Source organism: Bidens hawaiensis, unplaced genomic scaffold (genome assembly GCF_021521415.1).
Source record: "Bidens hawaiensis isolate Kalapana, Puna unplaced genomic scaffold, B.hawaiensis_p1.1 tig00019657_1, whole genome shotgun sequence".
NCBI classification, from domain to species: domain Eukaryota; kingdom Viridiplantae; phylum Streptophyta; class Magnoliopsida; order Asterales; family Asteraceae; genus Bidens; species Bidens hawaiensis.
Window position 1 is genome coordinate 358964 of NW_027492981.1, and position 23557 is coordinate 382520.

At 40.7% G+C, this 23557-nt stretch overlaps 1 pseudogene; it reads right to left on the reverse strand.

Annotated features, from left to right (window-relative positions):
* Window positions 1-7309: 7309 nt before the first annotated feature.
* Window positions 7310-23557, reverse strand: part of LOC143558787 (uncharacterized) — a 41088-nt pseudogene continuing 24840 nt past the window's right edge.

A 23557-nucleotide genomic window follows, 5' to 3' on the forward strand; every position in this document is an offset into this window, starting at 1 on the left:
GGGGTGTAGGAAAGAGTAAAGATAGGGAAGAGTAAAGATAGGGAGCGTATATTGCGTTTGGCTTCTTGGAATGTAGGAACATTAAATGGTAAGTTGCTAGAATTGGTAGATGTGCTTAAAAGACGTAGGGTTCAGATAGCATGCCTTCAGGAGACTAAGTGGAAAGGACATAGAGGGGCTGACTGTAATGGGTATAAGTTGTGGTACTCGGGGTCTGATGGAGCTAGGAATGGAGTGGGATTTCTAGTGGCTAAGGAAATACACACTAGTGTGGTGGAGGTGATAAGATATAATGACAGGATTATGGTGTTGAAATTAGTACTAGGAAAGGAAGTAGTGGCAGTAGTCTCCGCCTACGCGCCTCATGTAGGCCTAGGGGATCAAGAAAAGAGAGAATTTTGGGATTGCCTAGACGCAGTGGTAGGGGGCATACCTAGGGGGGAGAGGATTTGCATAGGAGGTGATTTTAATGGACACATTGGTAAGGCTAACGATGGTTTCAAGCCGTACATGGGGGTTTCGGTTTTGGTGATAGGAATGAGACCGGAACAGATCTTCTAGAGTTTGCGGTGGCACATGACCTAGGTATTATAAATTCTTATTTTAGGAAACAAGATTCTCATTTAATCACTTTTAGCAGTGGCGGACGCGACACGCAAATTGACTACCTTTTGATGAGGCAAGGAGACCGACGTTGGTGGAAGGACTGCAAAGTCATACCTGGGGAGGCAGTTGTGACTCAACATCGACTACTAGTGACAGATATAGCCTTCAGAAATAAGCTGACTGTTCGAGAGAAGAAAGGTACACCGAGAATTCGATGGGGAAATTTGAAGGACGAAAATCTCCTACTGTTTAAGGATAAACTCATACTGCATACGCGGGCTCGACTAAATGGGGACTCAACTCATATATGGGAAGCTATGGAGACAAAGATCATCCAAGTAGCAAAGGAGACTCTCGGGGTCACAACAGGAAAGACAAGTGGGCATAAGGAGTCTTGGTGGTGGAATGACGCAGTGCAAGACAAGATAAGGGACAAACAAGGATGTTTTAGGGAGCTAATGAGGTGCACGAATGAGGAGGAGCGAGTGGAATTGAGGGACAACTACAAAACGGCCAAGATAGAGGCGAAGAAGGCAGTGGCGGAAGCAAAGAAGGCGGCCTTTAAACGGATGTATGAAAGTCTAGAAACAAAAGAGGGGGAACATGCTATGTTTAAGATTGCCAAAGCCAGGGAGCGTAGAAGGCAAGATCTAGGACCGGTGAAGTTCATAAAGGATACAGATGGGCATGTACTGGTCAAGGAGCAGGACATCAAGCTAAGATGGCAAACCTACTTCCACAATCTTTTTAACAATGGGAGAGCTTACCAAGAAGAACATGACAACACAAACTTTCAACGACAACAATCGAACAACTGCTACTGCCGACGGATCACACGAGAAGAGGTGAAGGATGCACTTAGGAGGATGGGAAGGTCTAAGGCGGTTGGCCCAGACAACATACCCATCGAGGTGTGGAAGTGTCTGGGGGAGGAAGGAGTCATGTGGTTAACTACTCTGTTCAATAGTATTCTCAAATCAGGTAAGATGCCAGACCAGTGGAGGAGCAGCGTTGTAGTTCCTATCTATAAGAACAAAGGAGACGCCCAATGTTGTGGTAACTACCGAGGAATCAAACTACTAAGTCATACTATGAAGCTATGGGAAAGAGTGATTGAGGTTAGACTTAGACGAGAAACTCAGGTTACGGTCAACCAATTTGGCTTCATGCCGGGGCGTTCCACCACAGAGGCAATACACCTTATAAGAAGATTAATGGAAAAGTATAGGGAGAAGAAGCGTGATCTACATATGGTGTTTATTGACCTAGAAAAGGCCTACGACAGTGTGTCACGACAGGTGCTCTGGGAGTGCTTGGAGGGTAGAAGAGTACCCAGGAAATACATAGAGATAATTATGGATATGTATACCAGGAGTGAAACAAGTGTCCGTGCGCCAGTGGGGGATACTGATTTCTTTCCTGTAGAGGTAGGTCTTCACCAGGGGTCAGCGTTGAGCCCGTTTCTTTTTGCAGTAGTCTTGGATGAGTTGTCAAAGTCGATTCAGGGGACTCTCCTGTGGTGCATGATGTTCGCAGACGATATTGTGTTACTTGCTGAGAAAAAACAAGATCTAAACATGAGGCTTGAGGAGTGGCGAACAACCTTAGAGACAAAAGGTTTAAAGATTAGCCGATCTAAGACGGAGTACCTCCACTGTGATTTTGGTGGGATAAACGAAAATGAAGACGCACAGATCACAGTTGAAGGGCAGGTGGTCCCGCAGGTAACGAAGTTCAAGTATTTAGGATCATTTGTACAGGGCGATGGGGAATTAGACAGTGATGTGACCCACCGAGTTCAGGTAGGATGGTGTAGATGGAAAGCAGCCACAGGTATCTTGTGCGACAAGAGTTTCCCGACTAAACTAAAGGGAAAATTCTATAAGGTGGCAGTTAGACCTGCAATGCTATATGGAACATAATGTTGGGCCATCAAGAAGGCACAAGTGCGGAAGTTGGAGGTAGCAGAAATGAGAATGCTACGTTGGATGTGTGGGCACACAAGGCTAGACCGAATAAGAAACGTTGTGTTTCGCGAGAGATTAGGGGTGGCGAACATAGCAGACAAGATAAGAGAGTGGAGATTGAGATGGTTTGGACATGTAAAGAGAAGACAGACGACGAATCCTGTTAGATCCGTAGAAAACATTACTATAGAGGGGAGGAGGGGTAGAGGACGACCGAAATTGACTTGGGATGAGAGGATTAGGCATGATTTGATAGACCTAAACCTCTCCGAGGACATGGTTGAGGATAGGAATTCGTGGAGAAGTAGAATTAAAGTTAAGGATTTTTAGAGAGAATTGAATACCTTAGGGCTTAGACTTAACTTATTTAGGTCACATACCATAATGGTATTTCCCTTACATATATTATTATTATTATTATAATTATTATTAGCTTTTATATAGCTGCTAAACTGTGATCTTATTATTAATATTATTATAATTAGTAGTAGTTTTTATATAACGGTTAAACTTTGATTTCCTTTATTTTGTTTCATACACATGTACTTAGAGCCGAGGGTCTCTCTGGAAGCCACCTCTTTATTCCTTTGGATAGAGGTACGGTGTGCCTACATCCCACCCTCCCCAGACCCTACTTATAGCTTTGCTGTCGGTGGGATTTTACTGGGCATGATTGATTGATTGATTGATTGATTGATTCAAAATTGTAATTACTTTATTAAGTTAAACAATTTAGGAAGTTGTGAACATTTGAAATACATGAAGATGTTTTGCATTTTTCCTTTTCAGCTCCTTTTTTTTTGTTTTTTTTCCAATTTACTTAATTCAACCTTTATTTTGTTTCCAGGTTTTCATGTTTTTTAGGTGAACTCATTATTGGATTTAGACCACGTTTTTTTCTTCGCGCTGTAAATGTTTGTTTTATTGGTTCTGTATATATCTATATTTTAAGGCACACGATTTCTTTACGAAATGTACTTTTCTGGTTTAAATTGAAACAGAAACTGGTTATTTAACCGCGTTTCCCATTCTCTCTCTCGTTAAATCAGAAAAGCACTTCTTAGAAGTGTATTATGAGGTTCTGCCAGTTCTCTATTTAAAGCTGGTTTTAAACTGAATGGTACTCAATGTCAATAATAACATTATCTGTTTTTTATTCTTTCATTCCCTGTTTTAAAATTTTACTATTTTAAACCTCTGTATTTTCACGCATAATAACCCTGATTTGCTATTACCTTCACTCAATATCAGTATATCACGGCCCAAAACAAGGAGCCTCAGTTGAGCCTAATGGCAAGCCTTATTGACCAGTAGGGCTGTTCACGAGCCAAACCGAGCGAAGGCTTGCTCTGCTTGGCTCGTTTACAACCGAACCGAACGGCTGAAATTCGAACCGAACGAAAACTGAAACGAGCCAAAATTGAATTGAGCATTTTTCGATCAAACATTGAGCGATTTTCGAGCATCAATTATTTCTCACTCTAAAAATTTCAATAAGAAACAAGTTTGAAGTTTGTAAATAATATATTTTGTAAACAAATAGTAGTTTTTAGACAAGCGTGTAATAGGTCGTAAATTTTTAGAAGAAAGATGCTTGAAGTGAAATATAATAAAAATGCAAACAAACTTTAGTATTCTGAAACTTTGAATTAAACCAATGAACTATAAAATTGATGAAATATGAAAAATTTATAAGGGTTTAAAAAATTGTATACTTATATTTAACGTGTGTTGTCTATATATTTATATATTTGCTCATATATAATTATATATAAAATAAATTAAAAATACTCGAGCCAAACTAAACCGAACCGAGCAGACTTTTGCTCATTGATTGGCTCATTTACAAACCGAACCGAGCGGCTCATTTACAATCAAGCGAAAAAACGAGCGAGCAATTTACGAACGAGTTCGAGCGACAAGCGGTTTGGACAGCCCTATTGACCAGGTGTGTCTACACTCTACAGTCCATTCTTTTTGGTTGGTTGTGGAACCCATGGTGCAAATTGATGAGGTGATATATATTAAAAGCAAAACAAACAAATGTTTCTCTTTTAAATTTTTGTCACCTCATTATGTTGTACGGCGTTGGTAGAACCCGCCCCGACTAGTTGGCGATGCAAGGTACCTTTGGGTCTATGTTGCACGGAAACGCCTAGCATGGTTGAGTCCCCCTCCCGGGGACAGCCTGGGGACGGATACGCCGGCGAAACGCTGCTGAAACGTTTCCCGGCCGATTCTGAAAATTAGGGACGGCTTGTAAAACGCCTCCGGGCTTGGGTACTGCTTAATCAAAGTTTCAGAAACGTTTCCTTTGAAAGGACAAAGGACAAAATTGACGTTCTGGCGCTGGTGATATGGTTTTGCCGGAAAACCATTGAGGAAGAGGAAGAAAGAAAGGAGGTTGCAGAAGAAGAAAGAAGAAAGGAGCCTGGGTTTAGGGTTGAATAATTATAAATTTTAACATTTAACCCTTGATCTTTTATTTGTTTGCATTTAGTCCCTAAAATTTATTAACTTTTACATAAAAAAAATTAAAAAGTGTTAGATTAGGTTATACATTTTAACATTTAACCCTCTCTATTTTGAAGTTTGTTTAATATATATATATATATTTTTAAAAAATTTTGCCGTACCCTTGCCGTACCCGTTTCTTGGATTTTTGATTTTTGCCATTTCCTGTACCCGTAACGTCCCCGTATCCTAGTCCCGTACCCGTTCCCGTGCTACTTAGCCTTGGGTAATAAGTCCCGGATAGAAGCACTTGGCTTTGATGAGGTGTCAATGGGTGTCGAGCATGGCTTGAAATATACATGTGAGCTTGAGATAGTATGTCGGTGGCATCAAATCCTAAGAAAATAGTGTAGCGTGCCTAGATCGGATAGCATATTCATGCGATATAAGTGGCAATAACTTCTCAAAGAAAAGGGTCATCGGAAGCCGTTAGGATAATGATGCAAGATATCTCCTTATTTGAATTCAGATTTTTAATATCTTTATTATTTTTATGTTTATCTAGTTTCCATGTTTATCGTTTTCATATTTAGTATAAATAGGGTTATCATTGTTTAGTTTATGAGTTTTTGATTAAGTTTATTATTATAAGAACAATATTCTTGGAACTTCGGTTCAATTTATCGTCTTTTGATTAATCATGAGTCTCTCGAGCCATTGATCGCTTCCAAAACTGCATCAGTTGGTATCAGAGCTTTTGGTTCTCAAATGGCTCGACATGAACGTGAATACTTGTTTGCTCGTAGATGTGCCGACAAAGGCAACGACACGAGTGTTTTCTATTCATGTGCGTGTGGAGAAGATCGACGTCCTACTCGCAGAGTCGCCGACCGAGGCAGCGGTGGAGTCTATTCCGACCCATGGGATCTTAAGAAGATCAAACGACTCCGACAATGAGTCCGTGATCTTGAAGAGATCGAACGGCTCCGAAAACGAGTCCGCGATCTCGAGTTACATCGGGGAATGTGCAAGACGGAAACCGAGTCAAACACCGTCGTCTGGGACGAAGGAGGAGACGGAGAGCAGCAGCCGTTTAGCCGTCATCCATAGGTTTGGAACCCTATACAAGGGGCTGCTTGCCGCTCACCCCTATCTCTAAAGGGGCGCCTATTATTTGAACCAATTTATCCAGAAAGTGTCGGAAGACAACCCCGTCTTTGATGAAGACAGAATTGATTATAATGAAGATGACTGTGTATTTGTGGATCCTTCCTGTGGCGATTTTAGCTACAATTTGCCACCCGTGTTTGACAACTACAGGGATGAGGAAGCATGTTTGGATGACGTGGGTAGTGATGCGGTGGTCTCTAGTGTCGCAATGGTGGCTAAGGGTGGTAAGGTGATGCAAAAGTTAGAAGCTACTGGTGGCGATCTGGTGGCGATCTGGTGGCTACGGAAATCCCACTTATTGAGGAGAAAATCATGGGGGAGTTGAACAATTTATCCCTAAACATGGAACCTGCTAATTATAAGGAAGTTCAAAATGAGATTGCCACATTTGTGGATATGCCTACCAATAATAGGGAGAATAATATCTTCTTTTCAAACCTGATTGCAAGTAAAAAAAATGATAATAATATAGTGGGCCCCATTGTAAAAGAAGATAACATAGATTTGAATTATGGGTGCCCGCGTCCTTTACATGGATTTAGTCGATGTGGACCTTTAATTAAGAAACATGGTGATGCGCCAATAAATCTAAATGATCAAGATAATGCTGGGTTAATAAAGTATAAAGTCGTCGATCTTTTATCTCCGGTTGTTAGTGATTTTTTCGAAGTTCACAAGACTCAAGGACGAGTCTTTTTAGAGGATGGGGAGAAAGAGGTAAAGATACCCGACAACCCAATAGACCTCGGTTGTACAACTTTAGAGCGAGACGTGGTGTACTATGAAGTTGAGCTCTTTGGGTGGGTCATGGTGGTAATGATTATGAATCGAGTTGATGTTCTTTTTGATCCAGGTGGCTTGGGTTCAAAGACAAAACTCGAGGACGAGTTTTTTTTTCGAAGACGGGGAGTATGATGCAAGATATCTCCTTATTTGAATTCAGATTTTTAATATCTTTATTATTTTTATGTTTATCTCGTTTCCATGTTTATCGTTTTCATATTTAGTATAAATAGGGTTATCATTGTTTAGTTTATGAGTTTTTGATTAAGCTTATTATCATGAGAACAATATTCTTGGAACCTCGGTTCAATTTATCGTCTTTTGATTAATCATGAGTCTCTCAAGCCATTGATCGCTTCCAAAACTGCATCAGATAATGTCATCTAAGTAGAAAAGTAAATAAGCCATTTGTCACCCTTTTGTAGACATATAGTGAGGTATCACTAACCGTACTCTATAAACCGCACTTAGGGGTGTTTGGGCGAGCTTTTAAAATTGCCTTTTTGCTTATTTGCTTTTTGAAAAGCAAAAACAACTTTATTGTAATCGTTTTATAGTAAATTATATAAAACTTCGATTATGATGGAAAAAAAAAAAAAAAACTTTTGAAAAGCTCCAAGTTGAAGTTTTTGGAGGAGCTTTGCCAAACACATTTTGCTTTTCAACAAGCAAATAAGTGAGTTTTAAAAACTCACCCAAACACCCCCTTCGTAATATATTTGGCAAAGGATCACACCAAGGGGCTTATTTGAGGCTTTATAGAATTATATTGATTTTGTTAGCTGGCACAAGTGTTTGGGACTTGGAAGCATATGTGAAGACCATGGTTGAAAGTTGAAACATATAGACTTCCTCATTTAAGTCTCCATGGAGAAATACATTTTTGACAAGAAGTTTGTGAATTGGTCAACTTCGGGAGATGACCAAATGTTAGCCACACGTTCGAGAAACTAACTGGAGCACCTAATTATCACGACCCGGTTTAGACGGAGTTGACTTGGCTCAGCTTGACGCAGGCAGAACCCAACACCTGAAAACTCGTTCCATTCACAAAACCCACGTTTTACATAATGTGTCATTGTTTTTATTTTCCAAGCTAATTTTATTTCTATGTTATTTTCTTTCATTTGACTTTTCAAAGCAGTTGTATTTCATTTCCCTAAATATAAGCTAGGTGGGTGGTTATTTTGAACTCTCCCTCTTTTGTACCGAAACTGATGAATGAAATAGACAGATTTGGTTTTCTTTGAAATTTAGTTCTCTGATTCATCACTAGCAATAGCAATTAGCGTTTATTCGCCACTAGCGATGACAATTAACTTTTATTCGCCACTATTAATAGCAATTAACTCTTGATCTGACATAAATCTTTTCATTATTTATTACTCGCCAATACTAACCCCAAAAACCCCTCTTATGATTAAAAATAATACCCCACACCCCTTGTGATTAAATGTTTGAAATTAGCACCACTTCTAAAAAAAAAATTCTTTATTTCTTCTCATAAATTTAACTATGCCCATCTTCTTTCTTTGTTTAACCATTTAGCACTTTTATGGTGGTTGAGTTGTAACGCCCTGCTTGCGGTGCGCGCATATAATGTATATATGTGTGAACCCTCGGGTGGGCAAAAGTAAAATTGCACTAATTTTAACGTTATTTTACTAATCTCGTGAAAATAACGTTAAAAGTGGCGGAAGGTTAATCAGGCTTCATGTGGTGGCGTTGATAGCCGAAAGACAAGGGCACATGCACCGATCAGCCGGTGTCCCGATGATTGAGTGCTATGTGCCTTATGTCCAAGGCTTGATGCAAAACTACTATCGAGCCGGGGGTCTCACCGGAAGCGGCCTCTCTATCCCTATGGGATAGAGGTAAGGCTGTCTACATCTTACCCTCCTCAGACCCTACCATAGCATTGCTATTGGTGGGATATACTGAGTACGATGATGATGATGATGATGGTGGTTGAGTTGTGACAGGTAAAAGAAGAATAACAGAAGAATTTACCAATTTTTGCCTACTTCTCATTAACGAATTGGCGGTTTAAGTACACAACGAATAACGAACCTAACTATCTGTTAGTTACAGCATTTTCATAACAGGCCCCCCACTTCTAACTAGTACACTTAAGACCCCTGCACTTCTAAACATGTAACAGGTTGGTTTACTATCCATTAAAGCTTTATATTCTTCTGTCACAGCATCATGCCAATTAGGATCGAATAAAGCTTTAGTGAGTGATTTTGGAACGAGTTTTGTAAGTCTGAGAAGTTGGTCACGGAGGGAGTTGACTGAGATGGAGATTGAGTTGGTAAGTGGGCCGATGAGGATGATGGGCCAGGGGTGAAGTGTGAGTTGATGGTCGTGGATGGAGGTAGAGGTGGGTAAAAAACCCGGTTCCAAAACCATACCCGGATCCTCCGGAAACGGTTCCACCTCTACGCGGTCAATACTCCGGACCTGACCCTACCCGAACCCGATAAAAGCCCAGAAAACCCGGTCAAATACCCGACCAGGTTTTTGACTTTTGTTGACTATGTCCGAAACCGGTTCCTACCCAGTGCCGGTTCTTGAAAATACCGGGTTTGATGTAGTCTTATGTCATTATGTGAGGTGAATAAAACAGATCAATCATCTTCCATAGAAAGAATCTGACATGTCGAGACAATATGGCCTTTCCTGTGGATCGGTTGAGATGCCGGTACTCCCAAAAATTGGCAAAAGCACACCCGGACACATGAAGGTGGTCATAAGACTGTTGACGGTGATAAAGGGTGGTTATTGGTGTTTGAAAATTGAGAACTTTAGCGGGTAATAGGTTATAAAGGTAACACCACCACGCGGTGTGTAAAGCTTCAACCCAAAAGTTAAGAGAAAGCGAGGCATGTGTAAGGAGAGCGAGCATTATTTCATTCAAGCGTCTAATCATACACTTAAATTTTTAGTTTTGTTGGGATGCGTGCGACATGAACAATTGAAATGTAGTCGGTTTGTGTCGGCAAAGGATTTAAACATGTTATGATCAAACTTGTCTCACATTGTGTAAAAAACTGATGACATATGTTAAAAGAAAACCCTCACCTAGCATTGCATCCAACAATTATTCACAGATTCCATCCCATTCCAAAATCATAACGGTAAAATCGTTTCGTGTAGATATGAACATATCTCAACAACCATTGATATTGCCATCATATAACCCTAGCTCATATATCAAAACATTTACAGATGCGGTATAAACGTGGTAAAAGCATGGTCTAAATTTTACGAGTTGGGCTCACAAACCATGAACCTGGAAACAAGTTGAGTGAATAGTTAAGTAGAGCTAAATATAAACATTTTGAAGTTACACAACTTGCTAAATTGTTTCTCAATGGAGTGAAAATTATTACCTGTGGATCGATCATCATGTTGTATGATGTGTGAAATAAGGATGCCTCAAAGCATCATCAGCTGTTAATCGATCCTCCTGTAGTTCAATTTCCAATAATAAATGAAACTCCAAAAGCATATGCAAGAGCTAGAAGGCTGTTTTGAGATTGCTTAATAAAACTGTTTTATCTGCTTATTGCTTATAACTTTTTTATCTTTTTTGCAGCAATCTTTTGTATAATTAAAGGTAAAATTAGATGTTTAGATAAGTAGTTTGAAGTTACCAAACTATTTATTCAAAAAGCAGCAAGCAGATGCATCGTTTAATTAGAGGTGGAAAGATCGGCCCGTTGGATGAGTGGGGTAAAAGGTCAAATGGTTTGAGTTTGAAACGGGCCATTTTCAACGCAGGTCAAAACAAACCGAATAGGTCCAGGCTGGGTTGGGTGGGGCTGAGCTCCATTTTTTAAATTTATTTATAGATAAATAAATATAACCCAAATCTTTTAAAGGATAGATATAGGAGGTTTGATAAACTAAAAATATTTGGGCAAATTTCACTCCCCCTTTTGAAATAAAACACGACCCAAATCAACCCGATTTTAGTGAAAGAAATATTAATAAACCCTGTTTTAACAAAACTTACCAGGTCCCAAACCAGTAGTTGGCGTACCAATCTCATAGCCCAAACATTCGGAAACCTGCTTAGAAAAGGGAAAAAAGAATAAATGAAAACTGTATGTAGGAAGCCATTGTCAAATATATGATGAATTATGATAAGGTGGCAGCCAACCCTATTTTAAGGGGATCTCTGCTCTTAAATTGATTTGAAAAGAATTCCTCAGAGCATTTCCATGTAGCTGGCAAACCCGATCTCTATATCCAAAAATAAATTTAAGAGTTAGTACAAAGCCATCCGGTCGATACAAAAGTCAAAAGTACAATAGGCGCTAGGGGTGAAAGTGAAACCGTGAAACGCTCATGAGCTACTAGGATCAGCTGCTTGAGCTCATACTGTGGCTCATTTAGAAAATAGTGTTTCACATCAACCAACCGTCATTTAGAAAATATTTTAATGTTTGACCCGTTACCAAACCAGCCCAATTTTGCCACCTTCAACTTTACACAGCTGAATACAGAAGTTACTTCCCTTTCTAAATTTATGAGAAATTCAACTAGAACACATAGAATTAAAAAAGAAAAGTGATGCTGGTTAATTGAGATTATAAAATTATCGTCCCACGTCAGTTACGAAAGCTTTATCGACCTTTTTATGGTATGCATGTAGAAATTGTATGTTCAGAAGATAAAGGATCAACTAACCTCCCCATTGTGAGAAAGTTTCGCAGAACTCCCCGGAGGCAAAACGCATAACTCCATAAAAGACCTTAGTCTGCCACCACAACAGACAACCGACTGTCAAGCTTAACAAACAAACAAGTTGAAAAACACATCCAATATTTGGAAACACGAGTGAGGTACATAACGGGTCAAAAAATATGGCTTTTATACATGCCATAAGACTTTTTACCAAACTTTTTTTTTCTTATATAATTAGCATATCAAATATGATTAGCAAAACCGCATCACTTCAAGAATAATATACTTTTTCAAAGTATGAATTAGGAGCTTTCATTCACTAAATTATTTGGAATGAATTCCAACCCTTTTACCTTTATGTTATTTATTTTAGTTTACCCGTTTGGCTATTGAATAAGGATTAATATACTTATTTTTATCTTGAGCTTGATGGGACATACTTATAAGCAATCTCCTTTAATCCTTCATTCCATCCATCAAGATGTGGTTCCAAAAGGGTCAGTGTTCTGGCATCAAGTTGAAACACATTTCGTGACCCTATAAACAACTCTTAAGATCACAACACCAGCACTCCACATATCATACCTTTCAACAATTCAACATACAATAAAATTAGGACTTTTGCTTCATAAGACTTATCAAGGCAAAGGGAACTCATTTTGCAAGTGTTGAGCTTTTCACAAAGACAGGATATATAAAAAAAGGCATACTTTGCTGTTATGCTTGATGGCCCATGATACCAACTAGCATTCAGAAAAGCTTCTGGAGGCATGTATTCAGTAGTTTGCTCATTCCTGACAAAGAATAAAAGAATGATATAAAATCTAATTGAATCAGATGAAAAGTAAATAAAACATAACAGCCAAACTGCAAGGTGGCAATCAGATTAGACATGTTTTAGGAAAAAGAATTACTGTCAGATGCAATAATGACTTTCAAATGAATAATATGCTAAACCAGTAAAATCCAGAACAAATATACAAGGAAATAGCAAATCGATCACATCCAAATTGATACATAGTATACCATCCGTGTAGATTGTTATATTGCTTTTCGTTTGTTAAGACAGAATATTCAAAGGTATTTATTATAAAAAAAAGAGTAAAATTCCATTTTTTGATCTAGATGGTACCAACACAAACAAAGTTGAGAAGGAGGAAACCTAACAAAGAAGACTACAAAATTCTTTTTAGAAAAATTCAAATGGCAAAATTGGGATGACTTCATAGCATCATGTTTTTAAAACTATAACATAAAAGCAACAAAATACAAATAAAGATACCTAGAAGGTCCAGCAGCCCCATATAAATGCTTTACGGTCAATTCATCCATTGCACTACCAAAGTCAATAATGCGCCTTGTGAAAAAAAAAAAACCACAAACGATTAGATTGTAAACAACATTATATACGGTCAAAGTCAATATATAAGAAACATAGGTCAAAGTGATATACAATTTAGTGACATAAGTTTCATTTCCTCTAGGGCTTCCTTTTAAGCATTGATCTTCAAAGCAAATGACCGTTTTCTCTGGCAAACAGAGAATATTAGCATTCCAAGTAAGAATAGACACTAAAAGAAGCTTATATTAAATCATGAAGATGTAATGTTACAAAAACAACTCCAAGATGCAGAATTATCAAAAGACTTATTCAGGTTAGAAATTAAGTGCATAGAATGAAAAAGAAAAGGAAAATATCTTTATAGAGAAAAACAAGAAACACAATCTGAGTTGCACTTCTGCATAGAAGAGAGTAATGTTCTCACCAGGTTTGATATCCTTGTGGGTGATATTACGGTCATCAACTGATGAAAAATAAGAAAAAGAGTGAAAAGTTAGTAAATATAACTAAAGATCGAGCACCAGCTAAAATATTATGAACTTGCAAAAATGGGTTTGGATCAAAGCACTCGCTCTGTGTCTGAGTTGAGTTATAAGGTGACCCGAAATTCTGATTAAATTATTGTTAAAAACAATCCAACTTTCTCAAGATAATGATTTATAGGAGGTTTTATGCATTACATAGAACTTTGGAGACTTTTGACTCGTTGTTTTTAAGCTTATTTTATCAAATAGCACTTTGGAGACTTTAACCCCTTTGACCCCTTATACGTGTTTGTTATGACACCTATTTGAGCTTTTAACCCTTTAGAATGAATGCATGAATTGTTAAGAAAACTCTTTAACAACGATTAGCAAACATACCAACTGCCATATGAGACTCTTCATTTCCGCTTGACCCGCCTTCGTGGTCTTCAACCAACGCCACCATTTTGACGGATGCAGTATACGAACATGTTTAACATGATCATCATTTTCATTTGTTGTGCCATCACTGCTTCCAATATCGTCTGCTGTATACAGAAGTGTTGATAAAGAAACACCTTCATGACGAAACACAAGCCATATCTCGTTTGACTTTGACCCAAAAGACTCAATATATCTTGCAATATGCTTCAGCCCTTCTTCATCCGAGTATGTAGAGATGTCTAGAAAAAGCTCACCAAAATACTTCTCTCGTATCCCACTTAAGTAAGCTATGTTGCCCCTTTCTACCTGTTTTCAGTTTTTGGCATTCATTAATTCTGAATCCATAAAACCATACTACAGAAAAAGAGAAAGTCAAAGCACATAACAGTCAATCGACGCTATAGAATATCACACATGGTGATACTGTACTATACATTTTGGACTTGGATAACCGTATATAGTTAAAGCTGAGAATATATTTTATTAACTCTATACAAAACTAATAAAAAAAACAGATGAATCCAAAGAGAAGTTAACTGAATTACCATTATACGCTTCACAATTGTATAATTGGAGGACCAGAAGTTTGATTTTCAGTGTCATGAGTGGTATGAATATGATTCCATTGAAAAGCCACCCAAACTTCTCCAAATCCTCCTCGATCATATCTTTTTTTCAGTATATATCTATAAAAATTTATTAGCCATGTACTGTTAAAATAAGAAGAAAGTTTAATAAGAAGAAAAGGTATAACTATATAAAAAAAGAAACCTTGTGTTAGGATGGGTACTCTCAAAAGAATTTTTATTCTCTTTGACATTGTGTGAAGGGAGTGATTCTAAAACGCCCAAAAATCTTGCAGGACCCTCGGGACTAACACACTGCTCTCTATCCCCGAGACGGAACAGATCTATTGGTCCACCTGAAGAAATGAAAAAACTGATTGTATATAATAGCATCCGTAGTTAATGTGGGTCACCATATCTGATCAAAGGAATTTGACAAACCATGACTATGATTAAGCATGTCAGGTAATGCCAGCAGTGAGACATATTTGAAATCCAGTGCGTTCCAGGACGTGTGGTCGTCATTTCCATTTGCGCTCTCGGATAGATAGATATATGATCCATAAGTGGCAATTTTTCCTAGAATGTAACAGGTTTTATTTCAATAGATAGAGAAATAAAAATTATCATCATCAATTAAGAAGAAAGTATAGATACAAATGATGTAATGTTTCAGAAATGCTATTTTCTTTAGAAAAACTGAAATTAAACAGACACTATATATATATACATGGAAAACATGGCTTACCGCTGGTGGAATCGCATGACACACCGACTGTAAAATCCAGAGAGACGGCGAATATGCCAAGAAGCACATACTTGAAAAGAATACAGTAGTACAATGCTGTACAACAAAAACAACACGTTAATTAAATGGAATTATAACACACAAGTCCAAGCTATTAATTAACAGGTAGGTTTGATCAACACAAAAGCTGCATGGAGATCAATTAAACAAGAATGCATTCATGTAACAACTGTTATTAATTCACACAAAACCTAGCGGACTCAATCACAAATGCTGTACATCACATCAATTCAACGAAATTATAACGCACAAACCCTAACTATTAACTAATTAACAGGTGTAATCAACACAGATGCTGCAGATAGATCTAACAACACGTCCATTCAACTAAGATCTGATGAACTCAGACGAGATTGCAACACGCAAACACTAGTGATTAACAGGTGTAATGAAGCAGAGCAACGGAAATGCTGCTAATACTGTAGATCTAATAAAACGAGAATGTATTATTCATGAAACAACTATTACCAGCACATAATTATAACACACAAACACTAGCGATTAACAGATGTAATGAAGCAGAGTAACGGAAATGCTGCTTGAAGAGGTATGTACCCGCCTCAACATCGAGCGAGGCGGGTCAACCCACAAGATATAGACAAGAGGCTTGAAATCAAGATATTATGAAGGCACAAAGCCAAAACCTATGCGCATGGCGCATATCACATATGCTCACGCGTATCACATATGCTCACGCATCACATATACTCACGCGTATCACATGCTCACGCACCATATATGCTCACGCATATCACATCTGCGCGTGGCGCATCCGCGCGTGACGCATATCACATGCTCACGCATATCACATCTGCGCGTGGCGCATCCGCGCGTGGCGCATATTACATATGCTTGTGCATATCACATCTGCGCATGAAACATCTGCGCGTGAGAATAAAGAGAAGACCTTGCGCATCCTCAGGATAGGCGCATATCACACATGCACATAATCAACCTCGTCCTTATCCAAATCAGGATAAGGACAACCTTGATTGTGCACGTCAGACAACATTCCAGAAGGTATCCTTTAAGGAATAAGAATATGCTGATGTTGACAGCTGCCAATGAAAGGTGGACAACTCAGCAAAACCCATGTGCTACCACGTGATTGCACATGGGTCAGGTAAAATACCTGGGTCAGAGAATAATCAATAAAAAAGCACCAGGTGTCCTAAGGACACGTGGCGCAAAGCAATAGGAGGAGGCCAAAAAGGCCCTAATTGGGTCTGAGCCCAATCATTGGAAACCCTAGCACTATAAATACCACACCACCTCCACAAGGAGAGGTAAGCAAGAGTAAGCAACAAGCAAGAAAATACATTCCAATTCATTACTCTCAGATTATTATTATCTTCTCCTACAATCTCTTATTCTCACACCGGAGGGTTACCCCAAAGAGGACCCCTCTGTCCCTTTCTGAGGGGTAAGTTCACGGTGCTGCTCGTTTTGTAGGTGGAAGAACTCATACTCCGGAGAACCATCGGTGAAGTAGCATACTCAAACCCGAGGAAAGTTGATCGTCTACCTGTGATCCGATCCACGTTTCTTCATTGGCGCCATCACCTGTTACAACGGCAACAAAATCTCATCAGTTCTCTCTAAAAAAAAATTTCACCATGGTTTCTGGTGTTCGTAACAGCGATCAAGTTCTGGAGGATATTGAGCGTGAGGATGTTAATGAGGGACAGCAGTTTCTGAGGGTGCCGCGTGATTCAGCGCACCACCAGTAACCATCCCTTCATCACAACTCCTCATAGCCAGACTGAAACTCCTCCAGACGATCTCACGTTCCAAAATCTTACCGGCGCAAAACAAAAAGGACCAATGGGTCCAGAAGATGAAACCAATGACCCTAAAGAATGGCTCATAAACGAGCAACGACGTCTAATGGACAAGTACAATGAGCTGGTCAAACACAAAAAGTTAGCCGACCTAACACAAAGGCTCGCGTTTGATAAGCAAACCATTCAAGGAACAACAAAAAGGGCGCGCGCGCCGGAAGATGGTCACTCTGTTCACACTGAACACGCTGAGTTTAGTGATGAAGAAGTGCACAGCATGAGGAAGACGCGAGATACTCATGCAGGAGGCTCACAGCTTCGCGCGCACATCAACATGGCGCCTGGAGTCAAAGCCGATATGGATCTGTACACACCGTACAGCCCACCAGTGAGAGGGCAAGTGGATGTAACCACACCATACAGGCCAGCCATCTTGGTGAAGCATTCAAAATTCACTGAGCGCATCGCGAAGGCTTCCATTCAGCACAAAACCAAGATGCCAAGTGGTTTGGGCAAATATGACGGCACAACAGATCCAGACGATTTCTTACAAGGTTTTTATAACACTGGAAACCTAGAAAGCTGGACGATGCCAACATGGTGTCACATGTTTGCTCGCTACCTTACGGGCGCGGCGCGTGTCTGGTTCGAAAGCTTGCCGACTGGACAAATCGATGGGTTCGAAGAGCTGTTGGAAAAGTTCCAAGCTCACTTCGTACAGCAGCGCAGACACACGCGCGACCCTGATGACATCATGCACTGCGTGCGCAGGAATGATGAAACGATTGAAGACTACATAACTCGTTTCAATCAGGAATCTCTTGCCATTGGAGGTATCACTGAGTAACTCTTGCGTGTGGCCTTTATACAAGGTGCGCGCAGTGATCAACTCCGCAGAGCTCTCGTGAGCAGAGATGGCATGCCAACCACTTGGGCTAAGCTAATGGAAGCATCTCGAGTCTTCGCGCGAAATGAAAAACAAATTGCCCAAGATAGAGCAAGAGAAAGAGGGCATCAAGCAGAGGCACCGCACAACAACGAAAGAAGGGGCAAACAAAACTCTGTATGGTCCAGGTTGCAACAAACCAGTTTTTCTCCCGCAGAAAAGCAGGCGCAACCAAGCTCACCCCAGCCCCAAAAAGACATTCGTAATCGCGGAGAGGGTGACAAGAGGGAAGGTGGCAGAGATCCTAACAGACCTCTACCAAGAATATGGACCCCCCTCACTAAAACACCTTCACAAGTGCTAAGCACTGAGAATGTCCAGTTCAAAAGCCCCAAGCCACTACACTATAAGGGACCATCAAACAGTGGCAAGTATTGTGAGTTTCACAAGTCCACAGGGCACAACACTGATGCATGCCACCATTTGAAGGATGCAATTGAAAAAGATGTGAAATCAGGCAAGTTGGCTCACCTGGTGAAAAACCCAAGACCAGAAAATGAACAACCAGAAGGAGCCCCAGCCAACAAAAAGTTCAAAAGAATCTGTGTAGCCGAGAGAGGAAGGCAAGGGCAACGATCGAGAAAGAGAAGCGCGCAAGTCCAAGGAGATTGGCGCGAGCAACAAGTAATCTTCCCAAGAATCAGGGGAGGCCCTTCTATCAGCAGTCCTCTAGTCATCACTACACACATTGCTCATTATGAAGTGTCAAAAGTCCTGGTGGACACTGGCAGTGAATCAGACATCATGTATGAGCAATGTTTCAGGAAGTTGGATCCAGCAGACCAAGCAAGGCTCGAAATTGTGAATGCACCAATCTCTGGTGTTTCAAACGAAATCATTCACCCCCTAGGTCAAATACAATTTGAACTAACTATGGGGTATGAGAAACACAAGCGAGCCGAAATTGTCAACTTCTTGGTCTTGCCCACCACTTCATGCCACAATATGATCTTGGGTAGAGGAACGATTGCCCAATTCAACGCCATACCGTCGCCAGCGCACGGCGCGTTGGGGTTCCCAACACCAACAGGTGTAACGTTCGTATACCGAGATCATTTGTGCGCAGTGACAAGTACACCACGGGAAGGGAGAATGAAACTTCCAATGGCAGACAGCGCGCCAGAGGAATGGATTCTCAACCCAAAATTCCCAGAGCAAACAATCACAATTGGAGCTACGATATCAGACGACACGAGGTTGAGAATGAAAAGATTGCTCACAACATATATGTCGGTCTTCGCGTGGCAACACTCTGATATGACTGGGGTTCCGCGAGACCTGGCGCAACATTCTCTCAACACGTTCAAGTCTGTAGAGCCAATTGCTCAAAAGAAGAGAGTCATGGGGGATGAGAAGGCGAAGGCCATGAATGAGCAAGTAGAGGATCTACTGCGCGCAAACATCATCCGCCCAATACGATACCAGACATGGGTAGCCAATCCTGTGATGGTAAAGAAGAGCAACGGGTCATGGAGGATGTGCATTGACTTCAAAGACCTCAACAAAGCATGTCCAAAGGATTGTTACCCCCTCCCAAACATTGACGCGAAGGTGGACTCCGTGGCGCCATTTAAGCTCAAATGTTTTCTGGATGCCTATAAGGGCTATCACCAAATTCAAATGGCACCACAAGACGAGGACAAGACTGCCTTCAGAACCGACAAGGGTGTTTTCTGTTACACAAAAATGCCCTTTGGTTTGAAGAATGCAGGAGCCACCTACCAAAGACTTATGGATGCTGTTTTCAACGAGCAAATTGGAAGAAACCTAGAAGTCTACGTGGATGATTTGGTGATTAAAAGCAGGGAGGAAAAACAATTGCTCAAAGACATCGAAGAAACCCTTTCGCGCCTAAAGGAAGTAAACATGAAGCTCAACCCGAGCAAATTCACTTTCGGCGTACAAGAGGGGAAATTTCTAGGTGTAATGGTCACCAAGGATGGGTTCAAGGTGAACCCAGAGAAGGTGGAGGCCATCCTTGACATGCCCTCGCCATCCACCATGAAAGAAGTTCAAAAGTTGAATGGTAGATTGGTATCAATCAACAGGTTCCTAGCGAACCATGCAAGCAAATCTACCCCATTCGTTAACACATTGAGAAATTGCCTAAAGAAAAGCCAATTCAAGTGGACGCCTGAGGCTGAGCAAGCTTTCAATGAGATAAAAGAATGTCTGATAAATCTGCCCGCGCTCACAGCTCCACTTCCTGGCGAAACTCTAACATTGTACCTGTCAGCAGGAGAACGCGCCATCGGCGCAGTGTTGTTGGTGGATCGCAAGGGAATCCAAACACCGATATATTATGTGAGTCGGGTGCTGACAGATCCTGAGACGCGCTACTCCATCATGGAAAAGTTAGTTTTGTCACTAACACACGCGTCGCGCAAGCTTCATAGATATTTCAATGGTCATCCTATTGAAGTTCTGACTGGTTACAACATCCAGCAAGTCTTGCGGCGTCCCGCGCTCTCAGGAAGGCTGACAAAATGGGCGCTGGAATTAGGAGAGCACACGATCGCCTATAAGCCCCGTCCAGCAATAAAGGGAAAAGTCTTAGCTGATTTCATCGCAGAAATCCCCGAAGGAAAAATTGAAGAGGCTCAGCGTGAGGTAGACCCTCCGCGAGCCAATGATGAAGAAAATGTTTGGAGATTATTCACTGATGGAGCTTCAAACAACGAAGGTCCGGCGCAGGCCTCAAACTGGTGGATCCAGAAAATCATGAGTATACTTATGCAATCAGGTTGGATTTCAAGAGCACCAACAATGAAGCTGAGTATGAAGCCCTGCTGGCTGGCCTGCGCATCGCGCACAAATTCGGAGTTAAAAAGCTAGAGGCCCATGTTGATTCATACTTGGTAGCAGCACAGGTCAATGGCCTTTATGATGCCAAGGAGAACACCATGCCTCTGTATCTAGAGCAGGCAAAAAAGCTCATCGAGCAATTTGACTTCTTCAGAATCATACATATTCTGCGCAGTGAAAACAAGTCTGCTGACGCGCTGAGTAAGATGGCATCAACCAGCTTCGATCACTTTGGCAAAGATGTCAGGGTAGAAGTAATGAGCAACCCGTCGGTGGGAGCGAAGTCTGTCCTTGTAATTCATACAACACCTTCATCATGGATAACTCCAATAATGGAAATCTTGAAGGAGGGAAAGGTACCAGACGATCGCGCACAGGCGAGGAAGACAAGACACAAGTCGCAGAACTATGAACTGCTTGGTGGTAAATTATATCGACGCTCTTATCTTGGACCACTCATGAAATGCCTAGATGCTGAGGAAGCAAGCTATGTGATCAGAGAGATACACGAAGGAATCTGTGGAATACATGCTGGCCCGCGCATGGTGGTTGCCAAGGCAATGAGCGCAGGTTACTATTGGCCAGGCATGTACTTGGACGCGTTAAAAGAGATCCAAAAATGCAAAGCGTGTCAGAGCTATGCGCCAAACACCATGCGGCCAAAGAACAACTTGATTCCGGTGACCTCCGCATGGCCTTTCCACAAATGGGCAGTCGATATTGTGGGTCCCCTACCGCAAGCGCAAGGGCGAGTAAAATTTTTGGTAGTGGCGGTAGACTATTTCACAAAATGGGTTGAAGCCAAGCCACTAGCAAAAATCACAGCCGAGGCGATGAAGCAATTTATTTGGAGCCACATCATATGCCGTTTTGGCTTGCCCATGGAAATTGTGAGCGACAATGGCAAACAATTCACTGACAGGAAGATATCCAGCTGGCTCAAGGAATTGCGCATCAACCAAATCTTCACTTCAGTATACCACCCTCAGGGGAATGGCCTGTAACACCCCGACCGAAGGCGGATTATACATCGGGGCGCCACATATTGCTTCATTACTCGCGACACTATTGGTGTCAATATTTATTAATACACATTTTATCGCGCACGCGCAGCGGGGAAAATAAAGAACATAAATCAACATAAATCAATATATTTATAAAGCATAATATTCAAATAACATAAACTTGTCTTGTTACATTTTAAATCTAGGTCCAAAACAAAAGTAAACATCCTATGTGTCCCCAAGCTTCAAAGCAGCTACTGCAAACCTGAACATGTGTTAAAATAAACGTCAAACACTTGCGTGTTGGTGAGAAATCAAGTTTAATAGATATTCATAGTTAATCATAGATAATCATAGATAATAACAGTAAATCTGCGCGCAACATATGTTAATCTGGTATCTAACAAGGGTGAAATCAGATTGTGACCAAGCCTTAGATTCATAGCTCATAGTTCAATCCGTACTCCCAATTGAGCACAAAAACAAGAAAACTGTGCAAGTGTAAACAAAAGAGAAAACATAAACGATAGGTTCTCCCGTGTCTACCAATGGATCCATGAGAACTTCGGAATAGGCCGAACAAAGCGGTTAATGATACACACATACAAATAACAGCCAAGTAAATATCCATAACACATGGGATACTGCGCGACTAAAACTTCATAAACAGTTTAAGACTCAGTTTTGTACGAACACATGAACATCCCAAAACATTAAAACAAAAAGGGATTAGATACGAGATTACTCACTTGATAAAGATGCGATGTAAGATAATGCAAGAACCAACTCTTAAACAAGCAAAGTTAACCTATAATTAAAGATTATGTTTCAACGATCGGTTTTAGGTCTAGGTAATAAGTTAGCATAATTAATAAGTAAATTATTATATGTAATATATTACCGGAAAAGCAGGAAGAACAAGGAGGAAGACGGAGGCAAGAGAGGAGGGAGGCGGCAGGAGGACAACGGCAGAGAGCAAAAAGGGAGGAAGAGATAATAAGTGTAGTGTGTGAAGTGTTAAGAAAATACTACTATTATTTATAGGCAAACCCTAGGGGACATAAACCCTAGAAAAGATCTCCAAAAGTAAAAGGAAAGATAACAGCAAAAAGATTCCAAAAGCAAGATCTCAAAGGATAACAAAAGATATCAAAAGCAAAAAGTAAAAGATCTCAAAAGATATGGCAGCAGGAAAAGAGGAAAAGCAAAAGGGAAAGCTGTCAGGGAACAGTAAAAAGCATGGGCGGAGACAGAAAAAGGTACAGGTTAAGCATGGCAAAAGCAGATCCTCAAAAGATAATGTCAGTCACTTTATCAGTCAGCCAATGGGGTTGGTGCGCATGCTGCGCCGAAAGTAACCTTTTCAGACAAAGCAGATTAGGTCAACAGCTCAAAAGATAAGACAACACAAAAGCAAACGGCTAGATTTAAACAGAACTCAAAGGGTTCAGCGCGAGAAGGCTGAGTGCGCGAGCGCGAAGGCTGGCACAACAATCCTTAGTGCGCTGCAGGAAGAATCACAGATCCTTAGCGCACTGCGAGAACATAAATTCCTAGCGCGCCGCGGGAACTACAAATTCTCAGCGTGCTGCGTGAAGAACTAGAATTCTTAGCGCATCGCGGGAAGAACATACATTCTTAGCGCGCTGCGAGAAGAGTTCTCTTCACGCATTGCAGGAACAAGATGTCTTCACGCAGGCTTCCTTAGCGCGTGGAGCTGCA